This window comes from Diaphorina citri, unplaced genomic scaffold, assembly GCF_000475195.1.
Source record: "Diaphorina citri unplaced genomic scaffold, Diaci psyllid genome assembly version 1.1 scaffold1342, whole genome shotgun sequence".
In the NCBI taxonomy this organism is placed as follows: domain Eukaryota; kingdom Metazoa; phylum Arthropoda; class Insecta; order Hemiptera; family Psyllidae; genus Diaphorina; species Diaphorina citri.
In genome coordinates this window covers 29,394-52,863 of record NW_007378770.1, presented here as the reverse complement: position 1 = coordinate 52,863, position 23,470 = coordinate 29,394, and the positions used below count along the sequence as shown (strand labels likewise).

General features: G+C 39.6%; 1 pseudogene; it reads right to left on the bottom strand.

The window, feature by feature from the left end:
• Window positions 1-15,604: 15,604 nt before the first annotated feature.
• LOC113470018 lies at window positions 15,605-15,722 on the bottom strand (annotated as a pseudogene).
• Window positions 15,723-23,470: the final 7,748 nt, after the last annotated feature.

Below are 23,470 nucleotides of genomic sequence, written 5' to 3'. Positions count from 1 at the left end.
GAACGCAAAATAAAAGTACACAAAAATGTTGCCATTATTTTCGTCAAAGGAAGACTTTTTTTGCTGTTTTTCGCCGCTGGCAAATTTCTGTCTCCCTCGTTTCCCGACTTGGTGATTATTGGAAATTCCTGTGATGTCTGTGGGAAATTGAGTGCGTCGTATATTTTGGGTGCAGTCAGTGGCGGTGGTGCGAATTTTCTGTTGCTTTTGTATTATCTTTGCAAGGATAAACGCTGGAAAAAAATAAAAAAATAAAAAAAAAAAAAAAAAAAAAATACTTTCGAAATTCCTGATATTATTTTGGTATTGTCTTTGCAAGGATAAACGCTAAAATAATAATAATACTTAATAAAACAAAAAAAGTAATAATAATACCGAGACTTGATTTTCACAGAAGATGGAGCCCATCACTAGTCGTCACTGATTTATAGAGAGACACAAGCTAATGAAAAAGAAAGACTTAAATACTTATGGTGATATCCCCACACTTTTTCAACCCTCCGACACTGATTTTATTTTACATTTTTGTTTGATATTCTAATGAGAGCGCAACTACTCCATTTTTTCCTTTTTTTATTTTGGAATATTTAATTTTCTATTTATAGTTAAAAAGCTTTGTTTTTCTTCGAATTTAAATGCAATGGAGGTCGAACAAAAAACTACTAGCTTTTCACACATGGCCTTGCTGCTTAGCGTGTAAATAAATAATACTAGCTTTTCTCACTGATTACGTTTTTTTTTTGTTTTTTTTTTTTTTTTTTTTTTTTTACACACACAAATTTTCTCCCTTTGTATTCTTGTTCACCTTTTTTTGCCTTGTTTGCTTTCAAAGCTTTTGATTTTATTGTTTTTTTTTATGTTTACCTTTCTGAGAGGGAAAGTATCATACGACAAAACAAAAGCGCTCGGGAAAAACACAAAGTAGCGCTCAGTGGTGGGATCAGATTACAATAAGTGATATCAAAAGAAACAAAAAAAAAAAGGAGGGAGAGAGAGAAAACTCAGAAAGAGAGACAGATAGAGAGGAATCTCAAAAAGGGATACAGAGAAAGCTCAAAGAGAGAGAAAGCTAAAATAGAGAGAGGTAAAGAGAGAGCTTAAAAGAGAGAGAAACAGATACAGAGAAGCTCAAAAGAGAGAGAGAGAGAGAGGGAGAGAGAGAGAGAAATAAAGCTCAAAAAAAGAAAAAGAAAGAGAGTGATAGAAAGAAAGCTCGAATGCTAAAAGTAAATCAGTCAGACAGATTGAAAAAATATCGAAATTTCTGTACGAGCTTTATCCCGGTCGAGTGGATCAGGTACATCTCCATGTGTTCTGATGAAGTGTTTCGCACATTTTCGCGTTTATCCCTTCATATGAGTTTAATCACAGTTCGTTCTAAGTAACTTCCATCAGTCAAACATGTCAGACAAAGTAAATAAAAATCCTCTAAATCTCTAAATCAACAACAATGATAATAAAGTTAAAATTAGAGCACATCCTTTTCCTTCAATTCAATAATGACTGCCAGGATGTTTCCAAGAATTATACTTCCCAATAATATACTGTTACTGTCATAATAATAAATGGCGAGAAAGAGGGAAAGGAGAAAAATGAGAAGAACGATGAGAAGACGAAACGCGTAGGAAAAGACGGAGCAGAATAATTAAGATCAAAAAAAAAGATTAACACTCTTCTTTTTGGAGAGAAGAAGAACCAGGAAGAGGAGAAGGAGAAATCAAAAGGAGAATGAGAAAGAGGAAAAGGAGGAGAAGAAATAGGAGGTGTAGGAGAAGGAAAAGAAGAACCAGGAAGAGGAGAAGGTGAAATCAAAAGGAGAATGAGAACAAAGAGGAAAAGGAGAAGAAGAAATAGGAGGTGTAGGAGAAGGAAAAGCAGAACCAGGAAGAGGAGAAGGTGAAATCAAAAGGAGAATGAGAACAAAGAGGAAAAGGAGAAGAAGAAATAGGAGGTGTAGGAGAAGGAAAAGAAGAACCAGGAAGAGGAGAAGGTGAAATCAAAAGGAGAATGAGAACAAACAGGAAAAGGAGAAGAAGAAATAGGAGGTGTAGGAGAAGGAAAAGAAGACTTAGGAAGAGGAGGAGAAAAAAGAGGGAAAGAAGAAGAAAGATTAGAAAGAGTCGAACAAGAAGGAGAAATACCGTGCAACAAAACAAAAGCGCTCGGGAAAAACACAAAGTAGCGCTCAGTGGTGGGATCAGATTACAATAAGTGATATCAAAAGAAACAAAAAAAAGGAGGGAGAGAGAGAAAACTCAGAAAGAGAGACAGATAGAGAGGAATCTCAAAAAGGGATACAGAGAAAACTCAAAGAGAGAGAAAGCTAAAATAGAGAGAGGTAAAGAGAAAGCTTAAAAGAGAGAGAAACAGATACAGAGAAGCTCAAAAGAGAGAGAGAGAGATAGAGAGAGAGAAATAAAGCTCAAAAAAAGAAAAAGAAAGAGAGTGATAGAAAGAAAGCTCGAATGCTAAAAGTAAATCAGTCAGACAGATTGAAAAAATATCGAAATTTCTGTACGAGCTTTATCCCTGTCGAGTGGATCAAGTACATCTCCATGTCTTCTGATGAAGTGTTTCGCACATTTTCGCGTTTATCCCTTCATATGAGTTTAATCACAGTTCGTTCTAAGTAACTTCCCGAGATCCCATCAGTCAAACATGTCAGACAAAGTAAATAAAAATCGTCTAAATCTCTAAATCAACAACAAATGATAATAAAGTTAAAATTAGAGCTCATCCTTTTCCTTCAATTCAATAATGACTGCCAGAATGTTTCCAAGAATTATACTTCCCAATAATATACTGTTACTGTCATAATAATAAATGGGGTACCGTCCCGAACACAAATAGAAAAAATGGAACACAGTTTTAGCATACATACAAAATACGGTCCGGATGCGATTCAGCACACATTTGCTGAATTTGCTCCAAATAAGTCAGGACAAACATATGAAAAGTAATAAGTTGCCTGGAGGAGAGAAAACTTTGGAGATAAATCATAGACGAACTTACCAGTAGAAACTTGAAATCCCGACTGAAGGGGAACTAGGGAGGAAACAGATTCGACTAAGGGGAAAACATTTCCAAAGTTTGAGAAAAACTTATTGACACTGTCATACTCGTTTCTTGTATGCAGTCGCGGATCGTGAATGTAATACTGGGTATGAGGTATTACACCAGTTATTGTTACACAGTAAAATAAGAAATTAGAAGCTGATTCGACTGAGGGGAAAACATTTCCAAAGTTTGAGAAAAACTTATTGACACTGTCATACTTGTTTCTTGTATGCAGTCGCGGATCGTGAATGTAATACTGGGTATGAGGTATTACACCAGTTATTGTAACACAGTAAAATAAGAAATTAGAAGCTGATTCGACCAAGGGGAAAACATTTCCAAAGTTTGAGAAAAACTTATTGACACTGTCATACTCGTTTCTTGTATGCAGTCGCGGATCGTGAATGTAATACTGGGTATGAGGTATTACACCAGTTATTGTTACACAGTAAAATAAGAAATTAGAAGCTGATTCGACTGAGGGGAAAACATTTCCAAAGTTTGAGAAAAACTTATTGACACTGTCATACTCGTTTCTTGTATGCAGTCGCGGATCGTGAATGTAATACTGGGTATGAGGTATTACACCAGTTATTGTAACACAGTAAAATAAGAAATTGGAAGCTGATTCGACTAAGGGGAAAACATTTCCAAAGTTTGAGAAAAACGTCATACTTGTTTCTCGTATGCAGTGGCGGAGCGTGCTTGTAATACCCGTGATGCTGTATTACACTATTGTTTTGGACAGTAAAATAAGATATGCAAGGGAAAAAATCCCACTTATTTGTCCCACCGGATGCCACTGGTATTTGTGTGAAGGAAAGACGAGCTAGGCAAGAATGGAAATTGTAAGGATAAGCAAAGTAAAACAAGAATCGCCAGCAACAGAACTTGAATCCGGAATCCGGAGACTTGTAAACTTCTGAGATCTCTGTGACTGGTATGTGCTTGGTGGAATTGTAGTTTTGCGTATGTTATGTGTTAGCTTGAATTTGGTGTTCATATCTCGAGCTGGAATTTGGTCTTCATTCTTCAAATCTTAATGTCTCTACCTAACATGATAATGCTGTGATTTCTTTATGCTGTACTGTCAATGCTGTTACAGGCATGCTGTGATTTCTGTGATTCAAGATAACGTTCTCGAGATGTCATTGCCCATTATCTTGAAGTGCATTAGTTCCTTGCCACACAGGTTCAAAGATCTTTCACCTCAAGTAGATCTAAGATTCTAAGATCTTTCACAAATCAGGGGTACCTCAAGGATAGGTGATTGGACCTTTCACTCAAAAGTTTGGGAGATCTTTAGTTAGCGAATCCTCAAACGGATTTTGAGACTGTCGGTTTGGTGAGTTCTTATCAGATTTTTGTTAGGCGTAGGTATTTGTAGGAATCTAGGAATTTCTTAGATGGATTTTGTTGAGCGTGTCTTCAGTATGATCAGAGCAAATTCTTTTGAGTATTGTTCTTTTCAATGTTGAGTTTCTTGAAGAGGTCTAGTAAAAATTTGAATACAGCCACGTTCTCCAAAACCTATACATCTTTATAGGTTATAGGTATACTTAAAAATATCACCATTGAAGAACTGCAAGTCAGATATGTAGTTATTTATTATTTTATGTAAAAATTGTGGAGACTTTTCTAGTTACAAAGTTGTTATTCAATGCCCACAAATACAAGAAGCTACAAAAGACGAAATCAATAACCTACCGAGGCAATCTCTACTATGTAACCCAAGTTTTCCACCGTTTAAAATGTCTCACATTAGTGACATTATCCCTTTGATAGAGTATGTCTTCTTAGGAATTTTCTATTCATTTGTCTCTTTTCTCGAATTGAACCTTTAAAATCCGCCCCAGACTCCCATTTCAGTCCAATTCTACTTCGCAAGTCTTGAAAAACCATCTCATGCCCCTTACTTTTCCCACTTGAAGTTGTTCCCAATCAATTTTACCGATCTGCCAGTTGTACAACTGCAACCTTTACTTTGTTTTATTGCTCACTCTATCCGTCCATTTTATTTATCGCGCCTTCTAGTTCACATTTATATGGTTCTTGTTCTTCCTCTACTTCGTCCCCTACTTCTTCGTCGTCGTCTTCTTCTTCTTTGTCTACTTCTTCGACTTCTCCGTGTTCTTTGCTTTATGCAATAAAAATATTGCTAAACTTTATTTGATTAAAATAATATTAATATGGAATAAATATTTTCTCATGTCTCTTCGGGGAACGGATTAAAGATGGGCCCATGCCCTCATTGAACGAACAAAGTAAATTCCAAGTTTTTTTTTATATTTTTTTTTTATTTTACCAGAGGTGTACCTTAGATCTAGAGGTTGGTGGTTCAAGTCCAAGTCAATTCTTTTTTCCTTACTAGAGGTTTGATACAGGGAAAAGGTGCAGAAAAAGAAGACGAAGGTTTGATAGAGGGAACTGTAACGGCTAAGGTCTCATCATCCATTCTTCCCAAAAGTAAAGAGAGAATCCAGCCCTGTTTATTAAGCTGTAATAAAATTATTCCAAAGTTTGAACCAGGCCACTGAAGAGGTTAATAATGTTAAATGGAATCAGATGGAGGGACTGGAAATCTGTGCATCCATTTTTTTATTCGTAGCAGTTAACCCTTTGCTGTACAACACAGTTTGTAAAATTTAAAACGGGTTCAAAAAATCTTGAAAAAGGAATTTAATGAATTTATCTAAAAATCATCCTATCTGTCCCATTTGAGATTTGTGAAAATGTTTCAAAAACAGCATTTAGTAAAAATAGGGGCTTATTTTATCTCTAGGCCTACATGGTTGCCTGTTTTTAGAGGGATGTGTTTTAGTTTAAACCCCTAAGTTGTCTGATCCACTAGTTACTTTCTTTTTAATTTGCAATACAGACGTAGAGAGGGACCTGTAACAACTCAGGTCTTATCATAGTGAAATCGAAGAGAGAAAGACAAGATAGGAGAAAGCCAGACGTTATGAGAACTATAATCTTATCTATTTGGGATAAAATCCGCCCTGGGCGGGAATCGAACCCGCGGCCTAGCCTTACAAGGCAGACGAGCTACCCTCCAAGGTAACTAGGCTGGCATTCATCGTACACAAAGAGCCCATTCCGAGATCCGAGGCTTAGGGGCAAACAGCCCGAAAGGATGGGCTAAGCTTCTACGAACTAGGCTGGCGATCCCGAGATCGGTCCCTTCCTATGGGATAAGGAAAGTAAAAAGCCCACTCAGAGCATAGTTTTAGGACAGCCCGAAAGGATGGGCTAAGCTTCTACGAACTAGGCTGGCGATCCCGAGATCGGTCCCTTCCTATGGGATAAGGAAAGTAAAAAGCACACTCAGAGCTTAGTTTTAGGGGCAAACAGCCTCAGATTGGGCTTATAGGAAGGAAAGTAATGTAAATGGCTTGATTTTTGTAATGTTGGGAAAGCCAAGTGCATGTAGTGTAATTGAAGGGATATTTTGACATCTAATCGTGTGAGGAAGCATTTGTGGTACCTACATATTTTGTGATTAAGATGGGGGAGTAAAGGATAGGTTAGGTGATCCCGAAACCGCTTCAACAAATTTTGAAAAAAAAAAAAAAAAATGAATTTATCTAAAAATCGTCCTATCTGTCCCATTTGAGATTTGTGAAAATGTTTCAAAAACAGCATTTAGTAAAAATAGGGGCTTACTTTACCTTTAGGCCTACATGGTTGCCTGTTTTTAGAGGGAGGTGTTTTAATTTAAACCCCTAAGTTGTCTGATCCACTAGTTACTTTCTTTTTAATTTGCAATACAGACGTAATTTCAGGAGATTCCTCCGTGAATAGTGGAAGTCAAGTAGTATAATGGGCTAATATTACAGCAGCTGGCTTTTATTACATTCTTTTTCCCTAATAAATTACCTAGGCTAATTTATCACACGCTGGCTACCCGGACTAACCTAACTGCCTTAGTAACCTACTGAGCTCTGCTAGGAAAGGTCGATCGAAGGAAGTGACTTCTAAGTTTCGACACAAGGCCGAAGTAACCTAACTGCCTTAGTAACCTACTGAGCTCTGCTAGGAAAGGTCGATCGAAGGAAGTGACTTCTAAGTTTCAACACAAGGCGACGATTTAGTTCCTCATGTCCATCTGCAATAGCTGTCAAACGGATTGTCTGATTTTGGTTAAATTATGTTAAAATGTTCACAAATTTGGCTCGTTGTTTCCGAGGAAGTGACTTCTAAGTTTCAACACAAGGCGACGATTTAGTTCCTCATGTCCATCTGCAATAGCTGTCAAACGGATTGTCTGATTTTTGGTTTAATTACGTTAAAATGTTTACAAATTTGCTCGTGAGTCAAAAAGTCACCCTAGTTTAGTAAACTGTTAGAAGATCATTACAAAATGGCTTTTGCAGGGTGCCCATAGATCCGATGAGGCCAAAAAATTAAACCATCTAATCGTGTGAGGAAGCATTTGTGGTACCTACATATTTTGTGATTAAGATGGGGGAGTAAAGGATAGGTTAGGTGATCCCGAAATTGGATTCTCTACCCACAGTATAGTGGGAAGATCAGTGGCCCATATGGCACTCGTAACACGTCACGAGAAGATTTAGCGGCCTCATATTTTTCGCCTCCATTATTTTTGCCTTTTGGCGGCGGTGGCGGTGGAGACGGTAGGAAATATATTATTAGAGAAGAGTGTGAAAAATTTCTTTTTTGATAAATGACGCGAAAAATGTGTGAGGAAGGAGGAGGAAAAGGGAAGAGAGGAAAAGGGAAGGGGAGGGAGGGAAAGAGGAGGAGGGAGGTTAATGTGTGAAAACAGTGGAGTATATTGTAAAATATTTACAACACATCAAATCAGTAAGAATGTAACAGGCGACTTATTGATATCATTCTTTCTGAGGAACAAACCAGGAACAAGCGAACAAGGAACTAAAAGAAAATCATTCATCCCCAACTAGGTGGGTCATCTCCTGCAGTTTTCCAATCTGGTTCTGGGATAATCATGGTGATGGTAATATGTATCTTTTTGTTTTATATCGTCCAATTTTTGTATCGCATAGTCCAATATCTTTGGAGTATAATAAGCCGAGTACACGTAAGTTATTAATCTAAATACGTTGTTGTTTGGATTATGAGAGAAAAACTTGAAAGGATTGATCGTCATTTTTCTCAGTAGGTAAATCCAGAACAAATTTAGAGCACAAGAATTCGTGGATACTCGGAGATAAAAAAAAGTAGAATGAATTGTCTGAAGTAAAACTCCTTTTTTATCAGCCAAATATGAACAAGTCTTACATGGTTAATGGCCATAATATTTACATTTTCTTAGCAACTTCCATCACACTAGGCTTGCACGCCGGAGGTCCTGGGTCGATTCCCGGTGGGGTCAATTTTTTCAGATCTGTGCTTGGAATTCGGGATGCAATCAGCTTCGTGAGACCAATTGAGTAGCTGCTTTAATCGAGTAGCGATTTGTGGCGGCATTACCAATGTGAATTGATGATACGAGTAGATGAAATACAATAGTAAAGGAGACACTTAGTACTGCTGTTATATCCACTAAAGTTGTGAAAAAGTTCTCAGCTCTTGATGTCGGTACACACAATACGACATGTCTCTTGAGTTGAACTTTCATTAGATCGTTGCATCTGTACGCTATACTCGTAATTGAGAGCAAACTTGCAATGCAATTTGAGCAAATATCACGTAGACATGCAACGATCTCTCGAAAGAATAGGTTGGGACTTGTGGAAAACCAAATTATGAGACACCATAGTGACGAGTGCTCCAGGATATATCTTCCCTAAATTTGCAAAGTTTCGCCAGTCCTCAAACCTGCACACCATCCGCCTCTGATTTGCCTGAGAGGTTTTTTTGTTTCAGTGAAAGGTGGGAAGGAAAAGAGGAAGGGGGAGAGAGACCATGGGGAGAATGGTGGCGGTTAGAAAATGTGTTTTCCCAAACCTGCACACCATCCGCCTCTGATTTGCCTGAGAGGTTTTTTTGTTTCAGTGAAAGGTGGGAAGGAAAAGAGGAAGGGGGAGAGACCATGGGGAGAATGGTGGCGGTTGGAAAATGTGTTTTCGGTATTCACAGATTAAGTAGATGTACTCGAAAGCTTGAGAGTTCAAAAAGGCAAAGTAATATTAATACACTGTGAGAGAAAAAGGAGGAGGAAGAAGAGGAGGAGGAGGAGGCGGCGAAGAAGTAGGGAAAAAGAGGAGAATGTAGGGGAGGAAGAGAAAATGGGAAGAGGAGGGAGGAGAAGAGGAAAGACAAACAAGAGGAGAGGAAGAGAAGGAAATAGAGAGTGGGGGAGATAGAAAAAAAGGAGAGGAATAAGAGAGAGGAGGTGAAATATTTGAAAAGACAGGAGGAACTAGGGGAGGGCGGGAGGAAGATGAGAAAGTAGAGAAAAAGGAGGAAAGAGAAGGAAATAGAGAGTGGGGGAGATAGAAAAAAAGGAGAGGAATAAGAGAGAGGAGGTGAAATATTTGAAAAGACAGGAGGAACTGGGGGAGGGAGGAAGATGAGAAAGTAGAGAAAAGGAGGAGAAGGGAGAGGAGGAAGGAGGAGGTGAAAAATTTGGAAAGACATAAATTATGATAAATAATGGACTGAAAACACATTCCCTGAGCCTGGAGAGTCTATTGAGGCGAGTGGTAGTGCTGCGTACCGCCTAAAGTCTCACAGCCGGGCCCACACATTTATGACAGTATGGAGTGTACTAATGTACATGTTTAAATAAAACACATATAGGTACCTATGTATCTGACCCAAAACACCCAAATACATGGTCTCGAGTGATAACTTAGCGTCGATTCCTATTGATTTCCACCTATTATACACCTACAAAATCTAGAGTACAACGAAGAATAAAATAAAAATGTAACCTGATTGTTTACTAAAGAAAATGAGTTTCGGAGCTAAATCTTGAAACTGCTTCCTTTTCATTCTCGCAGCGTTTCCTTGAGAGGAAGAGAAGGAGGAGGTGGAGGAGGAGAAGGAGGAGGTGTTGGGGGAGGAGGAGGTGTAGGGGGAGGAGGAGGAGGAGAAGGAGGAAGAAGAAGTGTAGACAGAGAGGAGAAAGGATAAAGAGGAGGAGGAGGAGAAGGATGAAGTGTAAGGGAAGGAGGAGCTGTATGATGTGTGGGAGGAAAAGGAGAAAGAGAAAGACCACGTGATGGAAGAGAAGAGAAAGCAGAAGTATTAGGAGGAGGAAAAGTAGGGAGAGGAGAAGGAAGAGAAAGAGAAGAAGGAAGAGAATTGAAATAAAAAGAAGAAGAAGAAAGAGGTGGACTAAGAGAATTAAAGGAGAGGAAGAAGAAGGGGAGGAAGAGGAGAAGAACAGGAGGAGGAAGAGAAGGAAGCAGAAGTATTAGGAGGAGGAAAAGTAGGGAGAGGAGAAGGAAGAGAAAGAGAAGAAGGAAGAGAATTGAAATAAAAAGAAGAAGAAAGAGGTGGACTAAGAGAATTAAAGAAGAGAAAGAAGAAGGGGAGGAAGAGGAGAAGAACAGGAGGAGGAAGAGAAGGGATTGGAGTAAGAGAAAAAGGAAAAAAGAGAGGAGTGGGAGTAAGAGTAGAAGAAGAAAAAGAGGAAAAGGAGGAGGGAAAAAAAGCGGAGAAAAGGACGCAATAAATTCACAAAGTTGCAATTTTTCTTCCCAAACTGAAGAGGAAAAGGAGGAGGGAAAAAAAGCGGAGAAAAGGACGCAATAAATTCACAAAGTTGCAATTTTTCTTCCCAAACTGTTTTTTTTTCAATAGGGTTTTTACTACTGTTAATACTGCTGCTTTTCTTTCTCTCCAGGGCGAGAGGAAGAAAAAAAATGTATCAAAGGGGAGTTTATTTAGGTCAGCACATGTCTTCATCCTAGTTCCCATTTTTTCTTCGCCTTTTTTTTCAACAATGAGAAAATGGGATTGAAAAGAAGAGAAAAGATGGAGAGGAGGAGGAGAAATCCCTTTGTTCGAGAAAAAAAAGACGGTATCGAATTTTGTTGAATTGGGCGTCAGCCACATGTCGTCTTTAGAACGGTTCTCGCTAAGGGCCCTCTATCTTCTATAGGGCCCCGAGTGGGATTAGTGGGAACCGTCTATTGCCCCTGGTAGAAATATTCTGGGACCCCCTAGTCTCTATCTCTAGGTAGTTTCATTACAAATTTTATTTTACTTTTTTTTTTTTAATTTGAGTTACATAATATAATTTGATAATAATATAATATCTAAATATGAAAATAGCCCTCTACTGTCTTCACGGAGAACGATAAATTTTGTACCGCCTCGCCTGGCCTAAATCTTTTTGGGCGGATTTGAGCTCCCCCTGCCGCGTGCCCCCAGTTTACCCCGATTTGCCCTATACTGAATTTTTTTTTCTTTTCTATTTTTCTCTCTCCCCTGCTTCTTGTGTTCTTTCCCTTTTCTATTTTCCTAACCTTCTTTTTGCCTTCTTTTTCTCTTCCCCCTCCTTTTATTTCTTTCATCTTGTTTTTCTTCTTCATCTTCTTGCTCTTCTCCTCCCTTTTCTTCGATGTTTTGTACAAGTACTCCCTTCTTCTTTTGCTCCTCTGCTCTCAATATTTTCCTCCTCCTCCTCCTCTTTTTCTTCTTCTATATTTTTGTTGTTGTTCTTCTTCCCTTTTCCTCGTCTTCCAGTTCTTCTTCTTCTCCCTCCATATTTTCTTCTTCTTCTTCTTCTTCTTCTTCTTCTCCCTCCACATGTTCCTCTTCTGTTGTTGTTGTTGTTGTTGTTGTTGTTGTTGTTGTTGTTGTTGTTGTTGTTGGTGTTGTTGTTGTTGTTGTTGTTCTTCCTCTTTTCCTCGTCTTCCAGTTCTTCTTCTTCTCCCTCCATATTTTCTTCTTCTTCTTCTCCCTCCACATTTTCCTCTTCTCCTGCAGTGTCTGTAATTCTTTGTTTATCCAGAGGGAACTAAAAGAAAATCATTCATCCCCAACTAGGTGGGTCATCTCCTGCAGTTTTCCAATCTGGTTCTGGGATAATCATGGTGATGGTGATTTCTAAACGAATAAAATGTTGCTCTTCTCCTCCCTTTTCTTCGATGTTTTGTACAAGTACTCCCTTCTTCTTTTGCTCCTCTGCTCTCAATATTTTCCTCCTCCTCTTCTTCTTCTATATTTTCTTCTTCTTCTCCCTCCATATTTTCTTCTGCTTCTCCCTCCACATTTTCCTCTTCTCCTGCAGTGTCTGTAATTCTTTGTTTATCCAGAGAGTTCGTGATTTACTCTCAAAGGGTCTGTGCGGGGCTTTTTTCCTCTCCTAAATTGAGTGAGGTTTCCTCTTTTATTTCGAGAGAGTTTGTCTCTCTATTTTTCTCTTGACGAAAATATTTTTCCCATTACTCCCGCGTTGTTATATTTCTCAACAATGTTGTCTTTTTCGTATCTCTCCCATTTTATTTCCACATTGTTTCTTCTATCCGGGGGCTAGCCAATTTATCAGAACTGGGTTTTTTTTTCGTGAAAAATCCCAGAGTCGCGCGTTAACACGATGATATTTGCACTCGAATTTTGATGGGATTTTTTTTCTTCATTTTTTACCCTTGTCATATCATTTTCCACCTCCTCCCTATTCCATCTCACATCATTCCTTCCACAACTCATCTCCACCTTTCACCTCCAATACTTCCTTTTCCACCTTTCTTCTTTAATTCTTTTCCAAGCCATCTCCGGATTCTTTCCTCCCACATTTCACCTCCTCCCTTCAACAATTCTTCTCTAATTCTCCCTCGAAGGAAAGTGGACAAGAATAGAATAGAATATACCTCATTTATACATTATACTGCTACGCTAGGATACTTCTAAACCTCAATAGAAAGTCTTAAATGCGTTGCGAGAATCATAAAAGTAAACTAAACATCTGCTTTGATGACGATGCAGAATACTGCCTAGTTATAGTTTGGGAAGGGGCGTATTTTATTTTGAAGAAACAAGGTTCGTCCTCGGAAGGCCGGCTTTCTCCTATCCTATCCTCCTCCTGTCTTCGGGATGGAAAGAGCTCCGTTGTTACAATTCCCTCTATCAAACAGCTTTTCTTCTTCTTCTTCTTCTTTTCAGGAAAAAACAAACTTCAAACTTTCTAATAAAGTCATAAATCAAAGCATCCCGAATTAAACTCAAAGAATCTTAAAATATCTCAAAACTCTCAAAAGTCGACTTTGTGTTTTTCGAAAAATATTTCAAGATGCAGTTCGTTTCACAAAAAAACATCTCCAGGAGTCTCTTGTCCGGAGTCACGTAACCTCCGCCCGCTGTAAAAACCAGCACATAATAGGGGCGTTACTCGAACGCCATAGATTACAAGTTTTTCTGGGGGAGGGAAGAGAGAGAGAGGAGAGAGAGAGGGAGGGGGAGAGAGAGAGTTTTTAGTTTATTGTTAAACCATAAATTTCAAATTTTAGCTTGAGAAGTTGGACAGAGTGGGGAAGAGAGGAGGGGGAGGAGGAGAAAGAGGAGGAGGGGGAAGAAGAGGAAGAGAAGGTCTGTAGAGAGATATGGTGAGAGGAAGAGAGAAGACAGGGTGGGATCGAATATATTTTTTTTTTCTTTTTGGTTTGTTAGAGGGAACTGTAACAACTCAGGTCTTATCATAGTGAAATCGAAGAGAGAAAGACAAGATAGGAGAAAGCCAGACGTTATGAGAACTAATCTTATCTATTTGGGATAAAATCCGCTCCGGGCGGGAATCGAACCCGCGGCCTAGTGCTTACGAGGCAGACGAGCTTCCCTCCGAGGTAACTAGGCTGGCATTCATCGTACACAAAAAGCCCATTCCGAGATCCGAGGCTTAGGGGCAAACAGCCCTAAAGGATGGGCTACGAACTAGGCTGGCGATCCCGAGATCGGTCCCTTCCTATGGGATAAGGAAAGTAAAAAGCCCACTCAGTGCTTAGTTTTAGGGGCAAACAGCCTCAGATTGGGCTTATACGAAGGAAAGTAATGTAAATGGCTTGATTTTTGTAATGTTGGGAAAGCCAAGTGCATGTAGTGTAATTGAAGGGATATTTTGACATCTAATCGTGTGAGGAAGCATTTGTGGTACCTACATATTTTGTGATTAAGATGGGGGAGTAAAGGATAGGTTAGGTGATCCCGAAACCGGATTCTCTACCCACAGTATAGTGGGAAGATCAGTGGCCCATATGGCACTCGTAACACGTCACGAGAAGATTTAGCGGCAAAAAAAAAAAAAAAAAAAAAAAAAAAAAAAAAAAAAAAAAACAAAAAAACTCACTGTAATATGTTTTTGAAGGGCCGTTTTGGACCCTTAAAAAAATAATAAACAAAAACAAACAAACAAATTGACAAACTAAGAAACAAACTCACGTGAGCAGTAGCGCGGCTCGTCGCTCTTGTCGCCACAATCATCATACTCATTACAGAACCGATCCAGCGATATGCAGCGACCATTCTCACACGCATACTCCGATATACGGCATTGGTGGTGTTGCAGCTGTTGCAGTGAAACAACGAGGAAACAGCTCCCGAGCAGAACCCAGCCGGTGATCGGAAACATGGTCGAGTGAAACCTGGAATCAGAATGAAACAGATCAGGTCAGGAGTGTTGTGTCAACTGTTGCAGTGAAACAACGAGGGGAGGGCAGGGGAGGGGGGCAGCTGCCCCACCCCCTAGACCCGATGCTGGCTACGCCCATGGAGCCACTAGAACACTAGTTATAATTCGACACAGCTCGACCGGCGGGGCGGTGGAACAGAATTTGTGTAACACCCTATATATAAATCTCAAAAATTCAAGAATCCCTCTCCATAACAACATTACAACACAAGAACAACTTGTTTTCCAAGCTCTTAATGATATATCTGTCCACAGATATCATTAAGAGCTTGGAAAAGATCTCAAAAATTCAAGAATCCCTCTCCATAACAACATTACAACACAAGAACAACTTGTTTTCCAAGCTCTTAATGATATATCTGTCCAAAGATATCATTAGAGCTTAGAAAACAAGAAAATTATTTATTTTTATTTAGTTTTCCTTAAAAAAGAGAAAGAAAAACTTGAGGGAAATATTATTTTTACCCATTATTTGAGGACACAAAAGGGAAGAAGTGGGAGGGAATTTTAACACTTTAATTTAAATTGCTTTTTTCGCCCCCCAAAAAGGTGAAAGTAAGTATATGTACGGGTTCTAACTACCTACGTGTACTCACTACTCACTGAAACCTGGGTGCGATTTCTTAGAAAATAAGGAAAATTGTATTTTCCCTTTCGGAAACGAAAACGATTCCGATGGCGCGCCATCTTGGATTTCCTAGGGTTTTCACAGTTGCTACCACGCCAAAAGAGGGAAAACTAGCTTCAGAACAGGGGAAATTCAGCAAGGAGAGAAAAAATCTCTTTACACCAGCAGTAGGCTACTACCATTATTGTGGTCGAATTCTCAAAATATATTGAGGATAAAATTCCATACCTCGGCTGGGATTGAAGCCACGCCCTCCTGTTCACCAGGCGAGCGCCTTGACCACTACACCACCGAGGTAGGAAGGCATATTGAAGACGAAATTCCATACCTCACCCAGCCAGAGATAGGCCGGAAAATGCGAGCAGCATGCGATGGCCCAGAAGGTCACCCATCCGGATACCAACCACGCGCAACGTTGCTTAACTTCAGTGATTCATTGAGAACTGGTGCATTCAACGTGCTATCGCCGCTGGCTTGGAAAGAAAGAAAAGGAAGGATATAGCAAGGTACAGTTCAAGTTGAAGGAGTACAAAAAGGATAGAAAACCCACAGGACCTTTTCCATATCTTCCTTTCTTCCTCCTTCTCTTTCTCTCTCTCTCTCTCTCTTCATGCTTCAATATTTCTGGAATATTGCCATTTTTAATCCTATGACCCTCTTTTTCCGTCTCTTTCTTATTTCTCTCTTTGGAAAAGAAGAAAATTATTTATTTTTATTTAGTTTTCCTTAAAAAAGAGAAAGAAAAACTTGAGGGAAATATTATTTTTACCCATTTTTTGAGGACACAAAAGGGAAGAAGTGGGAGGGAATTTCCCCCTCTCCCTGGCAGGGAAATTCCCCTCTCCCGTACGGAATTGTCGTTACATTGTATCGTTACCGTACAGTTGTGTTATGGGTCGTTAAGCCCTCTACTGTCTTCACGGAGAACGATAAATTTTGTACCGCCTCGCCTGGCCTAAATCTTTTTGGGCGGATTTGAGCTCCCCCTGCCCCGTGCCCAGTTTACCCCGATTTGCCCTATACTGATTTTTTTTTCTTTCTATTTTTCTCTCTCTCCTGGTTCTTGTCTTCTTCCCCTTTTCTATTTTCCTAACCTTCTTCTTGCTTTCTTTTTCTTTTCCCCCTCCTTCTTTTATTTCTTTCATCTTGTTTTTCTTTCTCTTTTGACCCTTTTCCCCCCCCTCTCTCTCTCTCTCTCTCTCTCTCTCTCTCTCTTATTCTTCTTTTATTATATGTACCTACAGAGTTTTGGCCTTAGTTTCTCTCTTCCTCTCTCTCTCTCTCTTTAGTCACCTTCCTCTCCCTTTCTTGTCTCTCTCCTTCTGTCTTTGTCAATATTTCTCTCTCTTTTCTTATTTTCCCTCTTTCTCCCTCTCCACCTTCCTGTCTCTGTTATTCCTTCTGAACTTACCTTGACTTGTCTTTTAACCTTCGCCTGGGTCGATTTTATAAAAGGTCTAAGAGGGAGAGAAAGGGAAGGAAGAGGAAGGAGAAATCAGAGAGGGGTAGGGAGGGATGGGAGAGAGAGAGAGAGAGGGGAGGTTTTGGAGAGTTGGCAATGTGGTTTGTGTCCTGAGGGGAAGGGAGGGAAGGAGAAAGAGAAATAAAGGGAGGAAGAGATATAGAGAGAAAGGAGAGAAAGAGGTGGCGATAGAGAGAGAGAGAAAGAGAGAGAGAGAAAGAGAGAGAGAAAGCGAGAGAGAAAGAGTCAACCTTGTCCTAGTTTTTGGCCTGGTGAAATCTTTCATGAAAGGTGCGGTATTCCAGTATTTCCAGTGCACAATGCCTGAGAGGGATGCTGGTTTAAAGGACAAGCTACTACGACTAAATTTAATAATATGGGCAGTAATAATAAAAACCCTTGAACAAGAAATCGTAAATAATTGTTTTCTTAAATAAATACATACTTAATATATGGAACAAATTAAAGCATCAATCAAAAGGTCTTACAGTTCCCTCTATCAAACCTCTTAAAGCCAGCCTAGTTAGCTTAGTTGGTAGTGCGTCTGCCTTGTAAGCGCTAGGCCGCGGGTTCCGGGGCGGATTTCATCCTCATGGGATAAAGTTCGTTCTCGGAACGGCTGGCTTTCTCCTATCCTGTCTTTCTCCTCTCTTCGATTTCGGGACGATAAGACCATAGCAGTTACAGTTCCCTCTGTCAAACCTCTTAAAAAAAAAAAAGACTTAAAAAAAAAAAATCAATAGGCTGTTGATATTATAGTAAGTTTTAAAAAAAAAAAAAAAAAAAAAAAAAACCCTCTTAAAAAAACGCCAACAATTAATATCCGATATTTTTCACTGTCAAAGTAAAAGCACTTCATCATGCACTTCATGGAAAAACAAAGTACATCGCAGCGAGATACATCAAATAAAGGAAATGCACAAGGAAACAGGGAAATGATGTTGTTGAACAAAACTATAACGACATTACTCCACATGTCGTCAGGTAACAACATTGAAATCCACGTCAATAGCTCAGAGGGAAGCCGACTCGTAAAAACATAATATAGTAAGGAAATAAAAAACCTCAACGAGGAAAGGAAAATAGATGAACAGAATAAAGAAGTAGAAAACATGTAAACTCACTAAATTTGAACGATTATCTCAAACGCAACAGGTATCCCCATTGTTGAATATGTATCTATAGGTACAAAGTCTAGGTGTTGTGGTTCTAGAGATAGAGCGATCAGTGTGTGAACTATGAACTGTGAATGGATCTCGTTCTTATAATATAAGATTGGCAAAATTCAAGAGTCTTGTCTTCCCAGTGTCTTCAAAAAGGGGTTCATTAATTTCATGGTATTATGTAGGGTACAACATATTAATAGAGTATAGATCCCTACTAACAACTGTCTAGCGTTATTTGCAAGAAATGCTTTTCTAATTACTACCTCTGCCTTTTTTAGTCCGTCCTTCCTTTATTATTCTTCTTCCTTCCTCTTCTTTGTCTTCTTCTTTCTCCTCGCTCTCCCTCTTCCTTTCTTTTTCTGTCTCTCCCTATCCCTTTTCTCTGTTTTTCTCCCTCCCTCTGTCTCACTCTCTCGTTTTCTCCCTCCCTCTCTTTCTCTTTTTCCTCTCATTGCTTCACTTTTATTATGGGAAAATTTATTAGTGCACACTCTTCTCGAAAAAATGAGAGAGAGAGAGAGAGAGAGAGAGAGGGAGGGAAGGAAAGCGTAATAAAGAAAAAGGGAGAGACAGGGTAAAAAGGGGAAAGTGAGAAAGGAATAGAGAGAGAAAGAAGAGGGGGAGAGAGAAAGAAGAGGGAGAGAGAGAGGAAGGGAAAGAAAGAGAGAGAGAGGTGTATACGTATGTACACAGTGTGAGTTTTTAATTTTAATTAAATAACATATTTTATTATTCTTACAATAAAATTATAAGCACGTATACAGAATATTCTCTCTCTCATTCCCTCTCTCTCTCTTCTTTTCTCCCTCCCCCTCCCTCTCTCTCTCTCGCACTCCATCTTATTTCCTCACGTTCTTTCTGTCTCTCCTTCCGAAAACCGCCAAAAAGCGGTAAAATGCCGCCAACCGTTGCACCGGTCTTAACCAAAAGTTTCGTGTCGCATTCTTGTCACATTTGAAAGTTGCATGCCAAATTTCAAGTCTCTAGCTCTTACCGTTCTCGAGATATTTTGTTTACAGACACACACACGGACCAATGGCTGAAACTTTGGATTTAGGCTCTAGGGACCTCAAAACGTGTTTTGGCACTAAAAATATGGCTGAAACTTTGGATTTAGGCTCTAGGGACCTCAAAACGTGTTTTGGCACTAAAAACTGACCATTGAAATTTTGATTCGATTACATTATTTTCCTTCCTATAGGATAAGGAAAGTAAAAAAGAATAGTGGAAGGAGAACAAGAGAAAACTAACCCATAGGAAATAAACGATAAAGAAAAAGGAGTAATAAAATAATAAATTATTTAGAAAAAACTAGGTAAATGCTATTAAAAAAGAAGACGATAAAGTAGAAGAGCTATGGGGTGCACTTTTGACCTGGAATCCCGGGAGCGTTGCGAACAAAATAAAAACACACAATAGATAACTTGGTGAATAAACAAGCAACACACACATCAATAATGAAAATATTGGAAAAGTCCTTAAACCCATTGGCGTGGAAAATCAAAGAATTAAAGTGCACAGGATGTAAGAAGAGTTCAAAGAGACAGGAAAAGAGAACACACGGGGTAAGATATTGAGGATACAAAAATCAGAAAACTGTAAACCAAGAACATAAAGAAAAGCAGTTTAAGGAGAAGATAAAATCACAAGTTTAGTAAAGGACAAGATAGCACGTGAAGAAGAGGGGACTTTCGCAACTAAAAAACGAAACGTTTGCTAGTAAAACACGAGGGAAGCATCATAAAAAAAAATATGAAGGAGAAAAAGAAGATGATAAAGGCGGAGGTGGAGGAGGAGAAGATGACGGAGAAAAAGGAAGACTAGGAAGAGTAGTAGAAAATGTTGTTATTTCTGCATTTATTTACTTGATATGTCAGTGTTACGTACATAATTCTGTATGTTGTTGACGTTGTATGTGAAACATACTAATATCTTAATTCTCTTAGCACAGCTCACTACTCTATTTCAACATTAATGATTCCATTATGATTGTTTGCATTTACTATTCAAACAATAATAAAAGCTATTTAATTATTGTGTTACACTGTTACAATATGCAGTTTATTTGTCCCATAGAAGATTCCTTCACAAAAGAATAGTGAAGTTTTCAAAGAATCAAAGCAACTAGAAACAAATCCTCACCAGGCTCACTATTTGTAATAATTTGTTTCACTATTTGCTATTCCGATAATTCCTTCCCCTAATATTCACCGTAAACATCCCATCCCTCCCAGAACAGAACATCTCAAATTCCTCCAGAAAACACAATATTTCGCGCCTCCGGCTCCGTGTTTATTAGTTTTTACAACGGGGATGACAGTTGCTGTGGCGTTAGACACCACATTGTTTTGCTGAAGGAAGGAAGGGGAAGCAAGAAGGAAGTCGAAAACCGACAAACAAAGAGAAAACGGATGCGAAAAGACAAGGAAACAAGAGGAAGAGAAGGAGAAGGCAAAGAGGAGGAGAAGGAGAAGGCAAAGAGGAGGAGGAGAAGGAGAAGGCAAAGCAAAAGGAGGAGGGGAACAGAAGGAGAGAAAAGGGAAAGGAAAGGAAGAGGGGAAGAAGAAGAGGAGGACAAGAGACAAGGAAACAAGAGGAGGAGAAGGCAAGGAGGAGAAGAGAAAAAGGAAAAAGAGGAGAGGAAAAGAAGAAGAAATAGGCCTAGTATAAACTGGTAAAAAGAGAAGTAGAAATATTTTCTTAACCTTCTAACTAGGGTTACATGGGACCATCGAAAGTCATGGAAACGTTTCTTTCTGAGTACAGGATAGGAAAACTTCAGCCGTTCCAAGAACAGGAACGAAGCTCATCTGTTTGGGAATTTCCCTGTCTTTATAAATGTTTTAATATGTTAATATCATTTTAATACTTCAAGGATTTATAAGTGTACATATTTACACACGGCTTGTACGAGAATTTTTAACATATTTATTTTGTAAACAGGAAATGTTTTCGTTTCTCGCATTATTGCCGTTTTTGTCGCTATTCGTGTTCGTTATTTTATTGTTTTCGTTGATATTATTTTTATTAAACATTCATATAATATTCTTTTCACGTTGCATCTTTCGGTTTCTCTTTACTTTTCTCGAGCATTTCTCGGTCTCGTTCTTCTCCATTTCTTTATCATTTGTACATTGTTTTGCAGTTGAATTCTTAATTTGTTCAGTTCCTCTTCCAGTCTTCCCTCCCAAATTTTCTCTGGAAATAAGACTTTGTAGCACTTCTGTATGTATGTAAATAGTTAATCTACAAATCTATAGCCACAAAAAATGGGAAGTATTGTACTCTTATCGCCCATCTAATGAGGGACACACTACAAGATGAACATGCTACGACACAGACCACAAGAGTCTAATGTAGCAGTTGCTTCATTGACACCAAATGTAATGGGCGGTGAAACACTCATCTTGAAAATCTCGTTCCAGTGGCATACGAGCAAGAATTCCATCGGTTACAAATGCCTCAGCCGACTGCACTGGAGTTTCAAGCTATCATTTCGACATCAAAAGCATACCACACCGAACTACACAGATCCCTTAAAGTCCTCTTAACCCAATAAGCGAAACGGCTCTACAATAATGACCACGACCGGCTTACAGGAAAGATACGTTTCCCAAATGGGTATAATCTTTTGAGGCAATCAAAAAGCGTCCCTAAATCGAAGAGAGAAGGAAGACAGGATAGGAGAAAGCTAGCCGTTCCGAGAACGAACATTATCCCATCAGGATAGAATCCGTCCCGGGCGGGAATCGAATCCGCGGCCTAGCGCTTACAAGGCAGACGCGCTACCAACCAAGCTCACTAGGCTGACGGGTTTTATCTTTGGATGAAGAAAAACTCAGTGTGAACGGGCTGTTACACACCTACAAAATTACAAATGTCACATCACACAGCATAAAACAAATTTCAAGTTCACTTTACAAGAGTACCCACTTTGTCCAGTTCAATTTGCACTTTATTTCAGCAGGCGCGCGTTCACAGCGTTAACAAGGGGGTCCAAAGCCAACAAATTTTACATATTTTCCTATTTTAGGGGAAGGGAGAATACTGATAACGTTTGAGGCAAATGGAAAGGGACCGGTTTAGGGATTGCCATCCCGCAGGATTTCAAACCCGTTGGATTGGACTAAAACTGCGGGATTGGAGATCATGCGGAATCCCGCGGGAGTGGAGATCATGCGGAATCCCGCGGGATTGCAGGATCCCGCGTTGCAATCCCCAGAACGGATAAACCCCTCTGCCGCCGACCCTGTCTTTTCATAACGCTGAGTGTTTGACCACATACATTTCACTCGCCGAATTTTCACAAAGGGCGCCGCACGGATTTTTCCGCCCCGGAGTGTCGACACCGCCGGAAGGGTCTTTGGAGCACAAGTCACCCAACACTTGGCAGTGAGGACAGTGAGGGCGAGCATAAATTATACATGACTGTCCCGACAACCGGACATTGTGGAGAGAGAGAGAAGGGAGGAGAGGGTTAGAGGAAGGGGGGGAGAGAGATGTTAAGAGAGAGGAGGTATAAAGCGGGTAGAAGGGAGAAACAGAAAGAATGGGAGGACTCACACCCTCTCTCTCTCTCTCTCTCTCTCTCTCTCTCTCTCTCTCTCTCTAGCCATTATCGACATCATCGTCATTTTAAACACAAGTCGTTTACAGAGAGAGAGAGAGAGAGAGAGAGAGAGAGAGAGAGAGAGAGAGAGAGAGAGAGATTTTCACAAAGTCTATACCCACAATGGCAGATTTAATTGAAAAGGTAATTAGTACTTTATATTATTGAGCATAGGACTATGTGTGAAGGGGCGGCAGAATGGAAAGGGGGGGGGGATTACTTTGGATTCAAATGATTTGGGAATGGGGGAGGGAGAAAGATACAAAAGAGGGGAAGTTTGCCATTCAATTGTTTTCTTCGAGCGGCTCTTGACCAAATCACTTGGAAACTAAACCTAAATGGGAAGTATTGTGTCTCTTCTCGCCCATCTGATGAGAGGCATACTACGGGATGGGCATGCTACGACACAGGCCACATGCGTGTAATGTAGCAGTTGTTTCATTGCTACGAAATAAAAACGGCGGTGGAACACTCATCTTGAAAATAAAATAAAATTAAAAAAAAAATCAATGAACTGTATTTCAAGTTTCTCCTTACCCTGGTAATGCCGCCTTTGGTGGCTTCTCATTTAAGTACATACATATTTAGCCGAGTGGGTATCACACTAGGCTTGCACCCAGGAGGTCCGGGTTCGATTCCCGGCGGGGCCGAGGTGTAGGTCCATTCTCGGAACGCCTGGCTTTCTCCTATTCTCTCTTTGCTTCCTGGATGATGAGGAAAGAAAAGAAGAAGAAGAAAAAAACTAACCCAAAAAGATCAAGCAGCTTTCGTTTTTTTACTCCCATACCGTGTTCCTCCACGCCTAATCTATGGGTTGCTCACGTGCGATTATTTTTAATGGGCTATTTTTACAGACCCATTATTATTGGTCCAAGCCCAAACAAAGGGAAGTAAACTCACTAAATTTGAACGATTATCTCAAACGCAACAGGTATCCCCATTGTTGAATATGTATCTATAGGTACAAAGTTTTTTTTTATTATTA